Here is a 19741-nt window from a genome sequence, read left to right on the forward strand (position 1 = left end):
CCTTTAATATGTTTCCATTACACCATTTTGAGTATATATATATATATATATATATATATATATATATATATATATATATATATATATATTAAAGAGTAATAGACCAGAGTCTACAAGTCTAAGTTAAATGTATTCAAAGGCGCTCCGCTCGGATTATAGCAGATATATAATACACTCAATTGGTGTAATCAACAAGAGCTATATTAATAGAAAAAGATGAAAGATTTATAATTGTGAAATTATTTATCAAGTTTTGATGAGGGGACATAACAATATTCATTCAATATTTACAAATAATACCATCTTTTAAATTCATAATCCTAATTTTTGTTAAGCTATTTCATTGATCTGGAAACGGTATTCAACTATTTCACTATCAATATGAATACAAATGTGTTCCCAGTTTTGAAACAATGTTGTTAATCTTTGTTAATCCTTATTATAGATCTAAATTACTTACCTAATAATCCATTGTTTTTTTTATTTCTAAAAATGTGTTTCTAGTGTAGAATATTAGATTCCAGATTTGCTTGCTAGATTTGAAGCATTCGTCACATCTAATTTACATCATTCTTAGCTTTTTTAACTCTATATTAACTTTGGCCTTGCACTACAAAACATTTATTTTTCCAAGAATGTTTTTTTCTTTTTACCTCAGCTACATTTAGGACGTGATAGCAAAAATCTATTCCTGTGAAGACTTCCCTGTATAGCATCCAGCCTTTTATTCAATATTTCTTCTTAAGAATTTACTATGTAGAAGGCTTCCAGTAAACACAGATTCCACCTTTTTGATTTCCCAGGTCTATACTTACTACTCCTATCTACTATTGACCATTTCAATTAAAAATCTTTTTGGTTTCTATGAAGTTCCCTAATATATATATATATATATATATATATATATATATATATATATATATATATATATATATATATATATATATATATATATATATTAGGGAACTTCATATTTTTATACCTATATTTTTTATGTATATACCTGTATATCTATGTATATGTGTGTCTATTTTTTCATATATATGCATATATATATTTTTAATACTTTACTCAAAGCAAATTTATAATTCAAATTCAAATCTAAATTTACTCTTTTTTTTTCTTTTCTATCTATAACATATATTAAACTTCTTATCAACTTTAAATCCAGACCTTTTATTTTAATTTTTTTTCAGATACATCTGCCTTACTTTTAATGCTAGGTTATTTATGGTGTCTTTTAAATTTAATAAAAACCCTTCAAAATTTGCTGACGAGGAGACCTTGCTTATTAAAAAACTATATGTAATTATTGTTCGTAACTGGATGTTTACTACAATAAAAAGCATTGTTTTCCGAAACGATCGTACAGATAATTGATTTTGTTGTTGTTCCTTCTTATGAAACGGATTTTTAATTTAGTTGAAAATTGATTTTTCAAATTTTAAATTATCAATCACATTACTTAATATATATATATATATATATATATATATATATATATATATATATATAGTAACGTATGAATATATATAATTAACACCGGTCAACAGATTCGCACCAGGCAACGAAGCGATCGCTGACTCATTTAGCAAGGACCAAATCCATTCGGCCACCGTTAACCGCGAGGAGCATCGTTAAAATTTAATCATTTATTGTTTATTGTCAAAGTGATTTAATATATGCGAGCTAAATTGATAGGTTTTATTTCAATTGTAAAGTACTCACCGATAAGAAACAAGCTTGTTTAAGGGGCTGCCATATATATATATATATATATATATATATATATATATATATATATATATATATATATATATATAGTAGAAATCGTAATTAATAAAAACTGAAGAAAGTGCTCAATACTGTTGTAGAGCAAATATGCGTTGTATTTTTTATTTCCGTATCTTTCTGTTAAGTTATATTATTGTTTCAGCTACCCGGCCGTTTTTTTTGTCGTCTGTAGCTTCCTCAGACTTTTACAGAAACTCTGTAAAAGTCTGAGGAAGCTACAGACGGCCAAAAAAACGGATTCCATATTGTTGTTAATGGATTCCATATTGTTCATTAAAAAAGTTTTTTTCTCAACGTCTGAAGAGAGGCCGTTCTTATCAATATTTTCAAACGATATAAGGTTTGAAATTGTCCGAATGGTCGCGAAACAATTATAACGAACAATGAAAATACACTACTTGTCGTTATCAATCCAATCTTTGTTGTCTTGAAATTTCAGAAACGGAAAAAGTCGTTGGAAATTCAAAGAAAACAAAGGAAGGGAGCATAGCGTTGTGAAAAGAAGATACTCTCTCTCTCTCTCTCTCTCTCTCTCTCTCTCTCCCTCTCTCTCTCATATATATATATATATATATATATATATATATATATATATATATATATATATATGCAGTTGATCTACATTCCAATAACCCCTATCATATTGTAATATTTTTCAAAATTATTTTTATTACTGTCTTGTCCATGTTGCGCCGTCTTGATGGAAAATATTGTCCTTGTTCTATTAGACAACCAGCTCTTCCGTTTATTTAAATAAAATAAGCACTGTGTTAAACAAAACGAAATTAAAAGAAGCACGCGAACGCACACACACACACACACACACACACACACACATATATATATATATATATATATATATATATATATATATATATATATATATATATATATATATATATATATATATATATGTGATGGACTCTCCCGTCTATTTCGACTTATGACTGCCACTGGATAGAGTATGCAGTAAACCGTAGGTTTTTACATCAGCGTTACCTTCTTTCTATCTATCTATCTATCTATCTATCTCTATCTCTCTCTCTCTCTCTCTCTCTCTCTCTATATATATATATATATATATATATATATATATATATATATGACTTTCACTACAGCGATGAAGACTGAAGGATCGGTCGAAAATTATTTACTTGCAAAAAATGTTTTTTAATTTTTTTTTCATAATATTATTTTGTATTCCTGTAATACAAAATAATTATTAAAGTTAATAGCTTTTATACTTTTCGTATTCTTTTTTATACATTTCCATTCATATATATATATATATATATATATATATATATATATATATATATATATATATATATATATATATAGTATAGCTCTCACATTTCTGCAAATATTTAAGTATATCTCTTCATGGGACAACACTGAAATAATGATTTTTTCACACAATGAAAAGTAGTCTGACTGCAGCATATATAACAGAGTAAATTTATTCTCCCCTCAAAATAACTCAAAATATAGGTATTAAAACTAAATCCCTGGCAACAAAAGTGAGTACACCTCTAAGAAATTACCCCCTAAAAAGTGAGTACACTCCTAAAAAAACTACACCCCTAAATATCTAAATTGAGTACTGTATTTTCCCCTCCAAAATGGCATGTAACTCATTAGTGTAACTTTGCCATGTGTTTATAGGGAGCAGGTGTATTCAAATTTGTAGTGCAGCCTTCACACTCTGATGTGCCAGTCGATGAAATTTCCAACATGGCACCACATTAATTTATTTTTTATTTCGGACTATTATTCTCATCTTTATTAGTTGTTGTTTTTGATCTTTTATTGGTTTTGTTTATTCAAAACGTTTCGGCCAACTATTCCTCTGGCCTTCGTCAGGTGGTAACCGCGACGGATAGGAACTTCGAATCTCCTAACTGCGTTCTCAGCCATCACTGCCATCCGTAGTTGTTGTCGTCTCACCACATTTTTGCCAATTAACCTCTTCGGGGCCCGTGGCGCAGTTGATAGAGACGTTGAATCTCTACAGTTCCAGACGAACATTGTCTGAAGATAGTGGTTTCAATCCCACCCAAAGCGTGCCAGAGGTTAATTGGCCAAAATATGGTGAGACGACAACAACTACGGATGGCAGTGATGGCTGAGAATGCAGTTAGGAGATTCGAAGTTCCTATCCGTCGCGGTTACCACCTGACGAAGGCCAGAGGAATAGTTGGCCGAAACGTTGTGAATAAACAAAACCAATAAAATATCAAAAACAACAACTAATAAAGATGAGAATAATAGTCCGAAATAAAAAATAAATTAATATATAATGCTCATCTTAAAAATGAATTCCAATTAAGGAATAATATATATATGGCGCCACATGGCAACGAACTCTCTGAGGATCTTAAAAATCGTATTCTTGCGCTATATAAAGATGGCCAAGGTAACAAGAATATTGCTAACACCTTGAAACTGAGCTGCAGCACAGTGACTAAGATGATCCTGCATTTTAAAAGAGCAGGGTCCACTCAGAATAGGCCTCGGGTAGGTCGTCGAAAGAAGCTGAGCGCACATGCTCAGCGTCTCATCCAAAGTCTTTCTTTGAAAGATCGGCGTAGGAGTGCTGTTAACATTGCTGTAGAGATTAAAGAGGTTGGGACTCAGCCTGTTAGTGTTCAGACCATACGCCGCACACATAAAATTGGTGTGTATGGCTGTCACTCCAGGCTTTTCTGACGGCAATACACAAGAAAGCCTATAAACAGTTTGCTGAAGACATGTCAACAAAACCCATAGATTATTGAAACCATGTCCTATTGTTTGATGAAACGAAATTTAATTTGTTTGGTTTTGATGGCCTTAAGCATGTGTGGCTACGATCAGGTGAGGAGTAAAAAGATAAGTGTTATGCCTACATTCAAGCCTGGTGGTGAGAGTGTTATGGTCTGGGGCTGCATGCGTGCTGCATGTATTGGAGAGTTACATTTCATTAAGGGAGACATGAATTCTAACATGTACTGTCAAATACTGCAACAGAGCATGATCCCTTCCCTCCATAAACTGGCTCGCAGAGCAGAGTTCCAGCATGACAATGACCCAACATACACATCCAAGGCAAACACTGCTTTACTGAAGAGGCTGAGGGTAAAGGTGATGGACTGGCCAAGCATGCCTCCAGACTTGAACCCAATAAAACATCTTTGGGGGATCCTCAAACAGAAGGTGTAGATGCGCAAAGTTTCAAATATGCGCCAGCTCTGCAACGTCATAATTGAAGAGTGGAAGAGCATCCCAGTGACTACATGTGAAGCTGTGGTAAACTCCATGCCCAGGAGAGTAAAGATAGTTTTGGATAATGATGGTGGCCACAAAAATATTGAGAGTTGACATGCTGTATTGACAGCTTTTCGTAAGGCGTGTACTCACTTTTGTTGCTATGGATTTAGCTTTTAATGGCTATATTTTTTAGTTATTTTGAGGGAAAAATTAATTAATTCTGTTATATATGCTGCAGACAGACTACTTTTCATTGTGGCAAAAAATCATTTTTTTAGTGAAGTCCCATAAAGCGATATACTTAAATATTTGAAGAAATGTGAGGGGTGTACTTACTTTTGTGATACAATATATATATATATATATATATATATATATATATATATATATATAGAGAGAGAGAGAGAGAGAGAGAGAGAGAGAGAGAGAAAGATTATATATATATATATATATATAGATGTGAACTTTTCAACCTTATATATAAAACAGCAAAACTAAATTATGTGTGTGTTTTTGTGAATGTGTTCAGATCGACCAGGACACAAATGGATTTTGACTCCCAATAGGAAAGGTCGCATATCCCGACCACGTTATAACGATGCCGCCATATCTTCGCAGTGTCAGCGCATGTTGTCAGGTCAGAATCTTCCAGGAGACTTGCTAACTGATAAATGCTGACTTGCCTTTCGCGCCGAACAAGCAATATTGATCCGAGAAACCCTCACTTCCAGCAATGCTCATTGCAACAACCGGCTTTAACAAGAAGACGTGATAATAAACATTAGGGACGATTTTAGGTGAGCTTGGTCTTGTTAAATGCTATATTCTCGTCTTGATTATTTAGTCAGTACGATTTGTATATCTATCTATCTATCTATTTATATACATATATATATATATATATATATATATATATATATATATATATATATATATATATATATATATATATAAAGTGAAAAACGAATTACCATTAGCATATAAGCGACGCTCTTTGTGTAAACAAATCGAGCGGAGGTATTTCGGACGATATCTAAAACATCGTTAAAACTCACTACTCGTTCAAGCAGCCGCCAATAGCGTAATGGTTAGAAGCCTTGACTGCCGTATAAACGGACGGGTTTCAATCCTAGCTTGAGGTAGTTGCCTGTCTAGCCGCACTGATGAGCTGTGAAACAGCGAAACAGTACTGTATGTGGATGACTATATATATATATATATATATCAGTGAATCTATTTTGCTAATATATTTACATTACGCAATTTTGAATCAAAATGGCGCAATGGAAACATATTACAAGGTATTTACAGCTTCTCTTCCAATTTTCGGATTTTAATCATGTCAAAATGCATTTCTGGTGAGTTAAGGGGGAAATAGATTCACCAGTTGATATAATAATTAAGTGATTGATTTTGTGCTACGAAACAGATACTATCCAGAAATCTAAATGTCAACTGAATTAAATGAATAAATTGTAAGATGGTCTGCATTTTGAACTTTGGAATATAGATTTTTGTCATTCATTGACTATATTGCTCTGTAATTACATTGAGCTCCTTAAATAAGGATTGGTATATATTATAAGGAAATAAAATATATTTTCACAGAAAAAATAAAAGAAATATATATATATATATATATATATATATATATATATATATATATATATATATATATAGAGAGAGAGAGAGAGAGAGAGAGAGAGAGAGAGGGAGGGAGGGAGGGGGAGAGAGAGAAGGTGAAAGAAAAAGAGACACCTAGTATATATATAGGGCGTCCCAATAAAATGTGTACACTCTTTAAATATCTATAAAATCAACATTTATAAAGAAAAGTTTTATACATAAAAATACTCTGAACAAATGTAGAAACCAGTTAATTCTCCAAAGGGTAAATCAAGTATATTCAAAAAATCCACTTAAAATAATATTTTCTGAAAACAGGCAATCGAAAATATTATTTCAAACTTGAAGAAGATTATGATAATATGAGTACAAGTAATACCAATAAGGGTGCTATTTCAAACTTAAGCATACCATACGGTCAAAAATACTATTTCAAACTTAAGCATGACAGACAATCGAAATACTATTCAAAACTTAATCATGATAAACCGAGAAAGATACAGCCCCTTGTAGAAATAGTTGGACGCAACCGATAAAAAAGCAACGGAAAAAATTCCATCATCATTTCATATTTTGTTTCGAATTGTAAAAATTTGTGAATCGACCGAGACCAAAACAAAATGGCGTCGTTCTGTTTATTCGATCTTGTTAGAATGAAAACTGCGAAACTTTTTTTTTTATCAAGAAAGAAAAAAATTATTTTAATTAAATTTTTTTTTTTTTTTTTTTTGTAGGATCAGGATAAATACATGTGCTGATTAAAGTATGTAAAGCGACACCAGGTAAGTTCGATTTCGTGGTCATTCAGATGTTGGATAAGAAGAAGTTGGAAAAAGGAAGGGGAAAAGAAAAAGGAGAAGGGGTTGGATCAGGAGGAGTAAAAAGAGAGAGAGAGAGATTGGAAGAGGAAGAGGAGGAATAAAAGAAAAAAAGATAGAGTTAATTTTGTCACTCCTCCCACACTTAAAAAAAAGTGTACAGGGAGAGAGAGAGAGAGAGAGAGAGAGAGAGAGAGAGAGAGAGATAGGGAGGGAGATCTAAAGAAGATGAATATGTAGAGGAAAGGCAAAAGGAGGGGGAGATGGGAAGTAAATAAAAAGGCGCAAAGAATAAAGAGGATGACAAGAAGAAGAAGAAGAAGAAGAAGAAGAAGAAGAAGAAGAAGAAATTTTTATCGCCCTCAACATGGAAGAGAAGAGATGAGTAGAAGGATTGGAAGAAAAAGGATGAACAAGGAAAAGACAAAAGATAGGGGGGGGAGAATGGGAGAAGGCAAATATATTTTCCTGGGTGTTCAAGAGAGTATTTTGTACTGGTTTCCCCACTTGACCATGTCTATTCTTATATTTTTGGGAGGTAGTTTGCTGCATTCACTTATTATGTGGTTTATCGTCTCTTATTCACGGAGGTTCTTTGTTCATGGAGTCTGCATTTGCTGTTTTCTTGTGCTTTGCCGATCTTTACCTTGGTATGGTTGATTCTAACCACGTGCGGCTGTCATTAGCGATTCAGTTTCTCTGTTTAGCTACTGAAATCGCTCCATAAAAGGTGCGAAGTGAATTGAAGTGAGTAGAAAACAAGGTGAAAAATGCACGTCGCAAAAAAGACACATAAATATTTATTGGCCTAAGTAATGAAAAGTCTAAAACTGTATGTAGGAAGTAGGAAGGAAAGAGAAAGCAGAGAGTCATATAAGCACGCAGTTCCTGTAAAAGAGCTACTAGAATATGCAGCTGTATATATTATAACGAGGTAGCAAAATAGCTTATTGACGGAGACCACTAGACCAACGAGTCAAACGAGCTGGAACAAAGGAAGTCTGAAGAACACAAACTATACTAGTATTTATTAAAAATTTTTAAAAACTAGCGAGGGTACCCGGCATTGTCCGGGTGTGGAGAGGTGGTGTCATAAGAAGTCAATACAACCAGAAAAAAAGACGATGCCTGGGTGGAGAGAGGTGTGAAAACAAAGCAACAAAAAACAGTTTAAGCGAACAGTAAAATAATTCAGTTTTAAAAGGAAAAACAATTCTATTACGTAAGCCTTCAAATTAGAAAATGAAAAGAATAAGCAGGTAGGCTCGAACCTGTAATGCGAAGAAAGAAAAGAAGGTTAAAAAAGCGAACTGCTTAACCCTCGCGGCCACCATGACATTCGGCTTCGTTGCCGTTCAAATTAAGGCCAGTCATTGCAAGCGCGTATGATGACTTTACAAAAAAGTCGGCGAAAGAATGACCACTTCTTGTACAAAATTGCCCAGTTGATGGTGAAGGAAATAATGTTTTTGCTATTTTTTTTTCGATATTTGTCGTCAAAGACATCGAGCTTCAAAACGATACCAATCTGGTCAGGATCCGCCGAGTGTGTCAGAAGTTTTGCGAGACATACAAACACACACACACACAAATGCTGCCTTATATATATATAGACTAGCCTGGGTGCCCGGCGTTGCCCGAGTGTTTGGAGGTGTGTGTAGATAAAAAAAAGTGGTAGTAGGCAGGCAGGCAGGCTCGGACCCATACCGCGAAAGAGGAAAAGAGCGTGAAAAAAAGCGTGACGTCTTTGCTGTTGCGTCCATCACCAAACCGGAAGTTACGAATGTTTAAATTAAGGCTAGTCAATCGAAAAGAGGAGATAACTTTCGAAAATATCGGCGAAAAGGCGTCCACTAGAAAAGTGTCCAGTTGAGGGTAAAGCAATAAATGTTTATCGCCATTTTTTTGATAGTTTTCGTCCTAAGGGTCGAGCTTCAAAACGATACCGATCTCGTGAAAATCTGCCACTTCTGTCGAAAGTTTTTGCGAGGCATACATACATACATACATACATACATACATACATTTAAACAGACAGGTGAGATTTATATTACAGAAGATAACTGTATCTAGTAATATCATGAGAGAGAGAGAAAGAAAGAGAGAGAGAGAGGGGGAGAGAGAGGGGGATTCGTGAAAGAAGGAAAGTTTGGGAGGCAAATTAAATTACAGATACCTGCCTGCATCTGATAAAGAATTCTCAAATGGTACTACCGTTGCTTTCGGCTGAATTGTTTCAGTCCCATACAACATCCTGACAGCTGTCGTGATGATAACTATCATATGCAGGTATAAAGCGGTCGTACAACGAAGGTTCCAAAAGTAATTATTCCACCAGAATGAATCAGAAGGGGATTGTTAGTTACATTGCTATGATGACTGAACACATGCATTCTTGACCTGAAAGTGACACCCCTCTGTTGCAGATATTAACGGTGTGAAGCTCCAAGAAGCAAACTGCTGTCATGGGCGTGTGTCTGAAGCAGAGATACGTCATGGAATTCCTCCATGAAAGAAAAATTTGGACCGATCAACATTTGCCAGTGCCTGTTGAACGTTTACGAATCCGATGCAGTTGATGTCAGCATAGTTAAGAGATGGGTTCGTCGATTTCAGAGTGGCAATATGGATATGAGTGACAAAGTGTGCTCCGGACTTTTACGACCAAGGCATCAAATGTGGCTGGTGACTGTGAACTGAGAATGATGTAGAAAAATACATTCTGAAGCACAAAAGGTCGCTCGTTTTAATGGTACCACCTCCGTTTTCGTAGCTCTTCAATGTTTTAATTTAAAATAGGAGTCTTTACTTTTGGAACACCTCTCTTTCTGTTGCCTAAAGAAGGTTGTTTTCATGTCAACATGGGTAAAAAATATTGCAGAAAAATATAGAGGATGCTTAACAGAAAAGTTATAAATTAATTATTGTGATATGTTTCAGTAATAACATTATGCATAAAATTAATTGCAATTATTAAAAATGCCCCGGCACTTCTGCATGTCAGTGACATGAGGCGAATGTGTGAATTTTAGTTTCAAGAACCAGCCAAAAAACAGGGGTCGATAACTCTTTCTTTTCTAAAAATTAGTGCAAACTAAAATCATATTTTGATACATTTTGATACAATCTTTCTGTACAAAAAATATTCTTAAATCTCTTTAAATGTTTCGTGTTTTGTAAATTATATTTTGATACATTTTTATACAACTTTATTGTAAAAAAAATAATAATTTAAAAAAAAATGTATAAATGTTTCATTTTTTATCATATTTATTATTTTATTTTCAATTATGAATCACTCATTGAAAAAAAAATTATATTAATATATTAAAATTATATTTTGATACATTTTTTATACAATAATGTTTCGATTTTCATATTTTAGAGATGAGTAGGAGTTAGTATTTAAAGTCAAATTAAACACAACCTTCACCATATTAAACAGTCAATTTCGAATAAAGTCAACGGGCTATAACTTTTGCCTGTTTGATATTTTTGTGTATTGATATGTAATTTATACTGTAGGACAGATTGCCTTTTACCAGATTGGTTTAGTTGCAACCAAAAAATAAAACAATATGAAATTACGGCATGACAGATGAGGCGAATGTTTGCATTTTTTTATTTTTTCAAGAACCGTCGACAGATGTCACTTTTCAGGGGTCGATAACTATTCTTTTTCTAAAAGTTAGTGCAAACTAAAATTATATATTTTATATATTTTTATACAATCTTTCTGTATATAAAATATATTCTTAAATCTCTATAAATGTTTCATGTTTTTTAAATTATATTTTGCTACATTTTTATACAACTTTACTGTAAAAAAAAATGATTTTAAAAACAATTATAAATGTTTCACGTTTTTATTATATTAATTTATTTTCAGTTATGAATAACTCATTAAAAAATTATATTAATACATTAAAATTATATTTTGATACATTTTTTATACAATGTATCGGTTTTCATATTTTTTTGTGTTATTTATTTCCTTATATATTTTTGCGCTATCGTAAACACTTGTTTATATTTGAGGTTCACATAATAACCGCTAGAGGGCGTTTCTCTTTCGAATAGCAAGGGTCGATAACTCGTCTCTGTTGCTGATATGTCACTATCATACAGAAGTGCCAATGCTCCTTCTACCAACCGGCAAAATATTTTGTACTGACCTGATAAAAGTTTTGAATGAAAACTCTTTCAAGAAAGTTTCCACGCGTTAAAACTATACAGGTCGGTGGATAATTTAATTCTAACGCATGTGCTAGGAATTATTTGTTGATGTTTTTGATATTTTAAATTATTTCAGCAATAAATCTCTATCCGGGAAACGCCGGCTTAATACAGCTAGGCTACTACTAAATGCACAAGGAAAAGGGAAAGAAAAAGAAAAGAAAAATTCCCGCCCAAATCTAAAGAATGATAATGGATGATTTGTATGTGATAGTCTTTGACCGGTAAATATTAAATTGGCGGGAAAAGATTATCCCCCCCCCCACCAAAAAAAAATGAAAAATTTTGGACTACGAATTTTCTCAAATAAAAAACAAACGCATATCTCACTACGACACACAAAAATAAAAACATCGATAAACTATTTTTTTTTTAATCTGAAATCGTTAGCAGTACATATATTACATAAAGACAAAAGAAAGCAATCAGTTTAAATACGCACCTTAGTATTGCATATTTACTTGCGTTTTGCCTATATACGTACCTATGTATGTGTTTGAATACGTGTATATCTCTGTATTTGTGTACGTGCGTGAGTTTTGTTTGCCTCTTTGCGTAAATATAATTACATGTAATGGTTAGCTAAAGATAATCATCCCATGCATGTTTAAAAGAATATACAAATTAGCTAGATCTTTTGCTAGTGAATACAATTACACGACACATATATAAGAAGGTTGTATTTTTCTTTTTAAATAAATAAAAAGGTTTTAATATGAATATCAATACACAAAAAAAACAATTTATAGGAGCATATATATATATATATATATATATATATATATATATATGTGTGTGTATATATGTATGTTTGTATATATATATGTATATATATGTGTGTATATATATATGTATGTATATGTATGTATGTATGCATATATATATATATATATATATATATATATATATATATATATATATATATATGTTTTGGGGTGGAGAGGGCCCCCGTAAGCCGTGGTGAAGGCAACCTTTCTAGGAGAAGCAAATCTCTGATTTAAAAAACCATAAAGCGGAAGACCATTACCCGCATTAAGCTGGTCTGCAGTTTAATTTGTTGCTGGCTATCTTGCTCTTGCTTGTTGCTGGATCTCAACATTTTGAACCGAGAGAGAGAGAGACTTAGCTGTCGTACAAAGCTAAGACTCTGTAACATCATCTGTGTATAGATACTCCCTCAGGCATTTGGGTTCATGGATTTTAAATGTCTGAGGGAGTGGCACGCGTCTGACAAGACGTTGCAATCATCATCATCATATATATATGTATATATATATATATATATATATATATATGTGTATATATGTATGTATATATATAGGGAGGGACAGTTTTCTGAGTTGGCTGGGGCCTACACCATTTTATGGAGTGGTAGAGCGGATGGATGTAAGAGGGAATCAGGCGGGGCTTTTGCTATGAAGGCATCAATTCTTTCTAGCCTGGAAGAACTTCCATGTGGTGTGAGTGACCGGATCATGACTATGAGGTTACCTCTGGTAAATGGTCGTTATACAATTTTTTTGAGTGTCTATGCACCCACTATGGATGCAACAGAAGATGAAAAGGTTGCTTTCTACCTTGCTTTGTGCAGTGTAGTTAGACGCATTCTCTCTGCTGATAATATCTTCATTATTGGAGATTTTAATGCTAGGGTGGGAAGAGATTTTGAAACCTGGGATGTGCTTGTCTGATGTTGTTGCAGATGGGTGTTTTAAAATCGGTAACACCGTAGTCCAGCAGAAGGACAAATACAAGACGACCTGGATGTATTCTGCTTCCGAACTTGATAGACTATGTGTTAGTCAGAAAACGTGAGATGAGGGATATCTGCAGTGTTTGTGTCATGCGGGGTGCAGAGTGCAAAGATTAAGTGTGTTGTGAAGCCCAAGATGAGGGGTGCTAATGTGGCTTTCCCAAAGCGACTTAATGTTGCCCGTCTAAGGGACAATATTATGAGGGAGAAACTAGTTAAGGAGATGGAAGAGATTGATTGTGAAAACACTTGGCCTGCTTTTAAGGAATCTGTCTATGAGGTATGTAAGAGAGCATTAGGTTATTGTGACCATAAACACCAGGATTGGTTCAATGAGAATGATACTGAAATTCAGACTCTGTTTGATTCAAAGGCCAAAGCATTGCACGCTTATCTCGGGGGGGGGTTGACGGATGGTGAGCAAGATCGATTGAGGGACAAGTTTAAGGCAATCAAGCACGAGGTGCAGAGGAGTTTGCGTAACATGCAGGATAAATCGTGGAGGCAGAAAGCTGAGGAAATACAGCTCGCTTCAGATTCAAACAACACTAAGGTCTTATACAGCCTACTGCGTGCGGTGTACGGACTATCCAGATCACCTATTATTCCTCTATGCTCGAGGGATGGTGGTGATCTTCTTCAAGGCCCTACCGACATTCTTTATAGATGGAGGGAGCATTTTGATGACTTCCTGAACAGACTTTCTTACGTCGATCAGGAGTTTGTTAGGTCGATTCCTAGCAATCCGGTCAAGGATATCTTGGCAGAGGTTCCTTCTCCTGACATGAATCGTTTGCATGCAGAGATCTTTAAATGTTCTGGACCCAAGATGATGCAACGCTTAGTGAAATTGTTGCAGACTGCTTGGCGGGATGAGTGCATTCCGCATGATTGGCGGGATGCATTGATGGTAGTGCTATACAAGGGGAAGGGTGGCAGAGATAAATGTGGAAATTATCGGGGCATCTCTTTGCTTTCTGTAGTCGGTAAGGTGCTCTGTAGGCTCATGCTAGACAGAATGCGGGAGCACATTGCTGACGATGTTTGCCGGAGTCGCAGTGTGGTTTCAGAAGATGTCGAGGGACAGTGGATATGATTTTTACAGCCAGGCAACTGCAGGAGAAATGTATAGAACAGCAAAAGGGACTGCATCAGGTGTTCATCGATTTAACTAAGGCCTTTGATACAGTCAATAGGGATGCTTTGTGGGAGATTCTGAAAAAGCTTGTCTGTCCTGACAAGTTTGTAACCATCTTAAAGCTCTTCCACGATGATATGAAGGCTGTGATCAACGTTGGAGGAAAGCTGGCTGATCCTATTTACAATGCCTCCCCACGGGACAGAGTTAGACACCAGGGTCGTTTTTTAACGTGGAGAAAAGGAACAAAAATAAAAATTGTCTCAGTCGTGAAGGATTTCTCCTCCACTGACAGAGAACAAAAAATTGAAGCGCAGCATCTGAAGAACAGATACTGCACTTTGGTCTTGACCCGAAGGAAAGCTGGCTGATCCTATCACAGTAGAAAATGGTGTTAAGAACGCTTAGAATGGTCACCCATCTGGTATTAACCAGACTCAACGTTGCTTAACTACGGTGATCTGATGAGAACCAGTGTGTCAACGCAATTATGCCGTATAACACACACACACGCACACACACACGCACACATATATATATATATATATTTCCGCCATCAATTACAACTCCTCGAGCGTTTTCATCAGCTCTGTCTCCACACCATTCCCAACATCCACTGGAGTGATTATGTCACCAATGTTGAGGTCATCGAGCCGGCGGAAATCCCCAGCATCGGGGCCATTCTGTTGAAGTCACAGCTACGCTTGGTCGGGCACTGCCCAAGAGAGTCCTAGAACTCTACTGGCCGTCGGGACAGAGGGGCATTAAAGAAAAGAGATAAAGACTCTCTGAACAAGTCCCGCGGCGACTGCCACATTGACCACATCCAATAGTCTGCTCTCGCCGCTGACCGTGATACCTAGCGACGTACTGCCCACCAGGCTGTTGCTTCCTTTGAGATCTCCCGCACAGAGAATCTGCGAGAAAAGCGCTGCAGTAAGAAGATTCGGGAAGCCTCAGCAGCCACACCTGATGTGACTTTTGACTGCAGCCGCTGTGGCCAAACCTGCTTGTCCCGCACCGTGCTCGTCAGCCACAAGCGTGCCTGCAGTCGACGTGGACAACCCCCTTTATAGAATATTCGCGAACAAAGATTATATATATAAAGCAAATTAAGTTTTTTATTATTTCAACTTCGGGGATTTTTATTTACATCATTACAAGTTATTTCAATAGATAAGACAATAAAATCTCGTCAGACGATCTAAGCCAAAGCCTAATATATATATATATATATATATATATATATATATATATATATATATATATATATATATATATATATATATATATAAAGTTATAAAAATATATATGGCTTATGCCTGACGAATTCTCACGAGAATGAAATGCAGAATATTCTGTGTAACTTAATTGCCATACATATTTTATAACTTATTACCTAGCTCTACCTATGTATTGAGCACTTTTGGAGTAAATACTGAAAATTTACGCATAAAATTATAGTTTCGTATATTAATTTATGTGATTAAATGGAGTAATCATATATATATATATATATATATATATATATATATATATATATATATATATATATATATATATATATATATATATATATATATATGAGGAATAAATAATCTGTCGTCAGTCTTTAGTTTTGGATAGGCTTTTTAATTTTTTTTTTTTTTCGTTTATAGCAAACATGGAATATTGTTAAATGCCTTCTGATCCAATCAGCTTTTTATTTTATTACTTATGTCAGCGTCTGCACCGGTGACACTGCAAAATCTCCATCGAACATCGAACCTCTTAAAAACCGGTGAGAATATGCATATGCCTAACATTAACAAATCGAACTGTTCTTATCGGAAGAGGCTTAATATGTTTTATTGATTTGTGAATACATTTCATTTTCACCGTTGATAAAAACACATTTGAAGTCACACGGACGCACGCATACATCTATTCTGAATATTTGGACATATATACATATATATATATATATATATATATATATATGTGTGTGTGTGTGTGTGTGTGTGTGTGTGTGTGTGTGTGTGTGTGTGTCTGTGTCTGTGTCTGTGTCTGTGTCTGTGTCTGTGTGTTTGTTATTGTGATACGTTTTGAATGAATTCAATTATTTACGAAAGTGCATTTTTACCTAAATGCGAGTTGGGAATAATTTTTCCTTTAATCAATTTAGTACCGCCATATGGGGAGCGGCGTATATATTTTAAAAACATTACATTTTTAAAACACTATATATATATTGTTTTTTTTTTTGGCCGTCTGTAGCTTCCTCAGACTTTTACAGAAAATATATAGAATATTTTCACAAAATCAAGATAATAAAATATAAAATGAGAACATCATATGGTGTATTTTCTTATGCGTTACACTTGCTTCATAACTATTTGAGCAAATTTATCATATAAAAAATTTCCAAAAATTTCTACTCTTCAGACAGCAAAATACATTTGTTCTGCATGTATTATTATTCCTATTTTAAGTTGGACTTACCTCCTTACCATTATTTTATTTTTATTCTTTCGATTGCTTTCGAATTGAGTAATCATCCATATTGGTATTTCTACTTTTTAAATGATATTTTATATTTTGACTTTAGTATTTATTAATCTCCTTCGCTTAATTTTTAACGTATAGTTCTAGAATTCTACTTTATATCAATCTAGGTTCAATTTCTTTGTTTTAACTTATCATAATATGTTCGTCTCTATATCTTGCAATTACTTCATGTTTGATTTTTTTCTATTTTTTTCTATTTGTGTGATTGAAATTTCTACGGTGTTAATCTATTATCAATTTAAATTTAAATCTATTTCCATTTATTTGGCTTATAATTAGTTTATTTTCTATATGTCTAGTTGTTGACCTATCAATTTATTGCACCATTCGAAAATCTTCGTATTTGACTTAACATTCTCTTATAATACTTCAATTTCACTCTTAACATATTCCTTTAATTTTTTATTAAAACTGTTAATCATGTAATTAATTGAGTCAAGTTATTTTGACTTTGATTTTTTTTTTACTTGGAGGTCACCACGTATCAAGGCCCGGAAGCCACTTGGGGAGTAGGATTATTGCGTGTACAGGAATCAATGGGATAGCATCGTAGTAATCGTTAGTATTGGAGATTTGATAAAGTGTCTTACTTAAGGGGGTGGTTCATCAGGAATTTGTTTATGTTGGACTTGAAGACATCCAAGTTGAATTCGATAGGTGTCTTCCTGTAATTTGGTTTCAACCTCTGGAATGTTGGAACATAGACCCCTGATGTTGGAAAAGGGGACATGGTAGTAGGGGTCTACGTTGGAGGATGGGGTTCTATGTTTATTCGTGTCTTTTTCTGGGGATATTTCATGTTGGGGTTTTGGGATTTGGAGAACAGGTCGACAGACTTGGTTAGAGCAGGACAGAGAGGGAAAGTAAGAGAGAAAAAACACGATTTTTTGTAGAACATGATAAGGTAAAGCCGTAACAATTATCCACTAGTCTGGCATCGAGAGGTCCCACCAGAAGCTATTGCATGGTCCAGAATCAATTCGCCAAATGTCAATACAGCAGCCCCAGTACTTTGCTGATAGGACAGCTTCCTTAGTGGTTAATCCAAGGTTCGGGTCCCTATCAGGCGGATAACGTCAGCCTAGGTGAAACTTTTACCTTCAGCACCCTTACTAGTGACATGACCACAAGGATAGACATAGAAACAGAAAAATTTTCGACATCTCAGGCTACTGTTCACAAAGTACTACCGACCTGGAGAGCAGCTTTTTTTTTCACCTTTTGTCAGAAAAAATCACTCATTGGAAATGAGGACAGAGGGACAAAAAAGGAGAAGCGAGAGTTACTGGAGCTACCGATAACGCATGCACAGTTCATTATGAAAATTACCGCAATTTTAATATATAAAAATTTTGGTTAAAAAATATTAATAAGATGGCTACATGAAGGTTAATTAATCTGCATTCCTTTAAAATCGAGTTTTAATTAATCACTTATTTATTTTTCGTGCTTTCTTATTAGATGCTTAGTTTCATTTCACTCAATGCTAAATTATGTTTATGCATAGTTTTTACATTCTGCATAATTCCTTAGAATCTAAAATGAAAACGGTGGGTGCAGAAAAATCCCTACCCAACTCCTTTTTGAATATTTGCTCTAAAGAGTTCAAATTTGATATATAAGGTATTTGTACCTGTAGCAGACGTTCGATATGGTTTTAGCGGGCACAAATTGTGCTACATGGGTCAGAATTGAAAACAAGACAGCTGCCCTAGGACAGGGTAAGTCTAATAAAGCATTACTCCTGCTGCAGTAAAGCATTCATAGCTCAAAATTGCTTTATTTTAACCATTATATCTATTTGTCCACAGCTCAGACGGTAATAACTAAGGTTGGAGCGCTAAACGGTCTGGTTTCCATTCTACAGGGTGGCCGAAAAGTCCCAGGACACTGGCCGAAAAGATGTTCGAAGTGCTTTCACAGAAAGATTTGGAAAGCCCGCGCCATCAAGAAGTAATCTGTATCTGTGGGAGAAGAAAGTTTTTGAAACAGGTAGAGGTCTGGATCAGGCAAGAAGTGGCAGGCCTGAAACACGAAAGGAAACGTGTGCTGGTGTTCAAGAATCACTGCAACAGTCTCCCAAGAAATCCACCAGAAAACGTTCTGCTGAACTTGGAATACCAAGGGCTACCATGATGGATCATATGAAAAAGGACTTGGATGTCAAAGCTTATAAGCCATGTGTATAGTGTCCTGGGACTTTTCGGCCACCCTGTAGATGATGGTACCCAAATCATGTGTGTTATGATTTTTAAAATCATTAGTATATGATAGCTTCTTTCAATCTTAACAAACTATGGATACCCATTGTAAGGGCGCCTGCGCGTGAAAGTTTCGTGGCAAGAGTTGCGCTATCAGCACCACACTTCTGAGTCGACGTTGTTAAATACCAGTGTCAAGTGGAGGTTGAGGACGATTGGAAACAATACCGAGATAAACGAGGAGCACAAACAACGTCGAGAATTCCCAAATAGTCACGAATAGTTTTTTTTTAATACAATTACCAAATCCGTATTAAATTTCCGCTTCCGATACAGTTACAGATTCGGATTTTTTTTTTTTATAAATCTCTAAATATTT

At 34.6% G+C, this 19741-nt stretch overlaps 1 protein-coding gene across 8 annotated transcripts in view; it reads left to right on the forward strand.

Annotated features, from left to right (window-relative positions):
• LOC145259106 (protocadherin beta-11-like) overlaps nucleotides 1-19741 on the forward strand; it is a 1732684-nt gene that overhangs the window by 1244851 nt on the left and 468092 nt on the right. For all 8 annotated transcript variants that reach the window (XR_013864122.1, XR_013864121.1, XR_013864123.1 and 5 more), the window contains exon 5: nucleotides 7404-7451. The gene's annotated coding sequence lies outside the window, so the exon portion shown is untranslated. The remainder of the gene's footprint in view (nucleotides 1-7403; nucleotides 7452-19741) is intronic.

The sequence above is a fragment of the Euprymna scolopes genome, chromosome 34 (genome assembly GCF_053919585.1).
Source record: "Euprymna scolopes isolate OS-2025 chromosome 34, ASM5391958v1, whole genome shotgun sequence".
NCBI lineage: Eukaryota > Metazoa > Mollusca > Cephalopoda > Sepiida > Sepiolidae > Euprymna > Euprymna scolopes.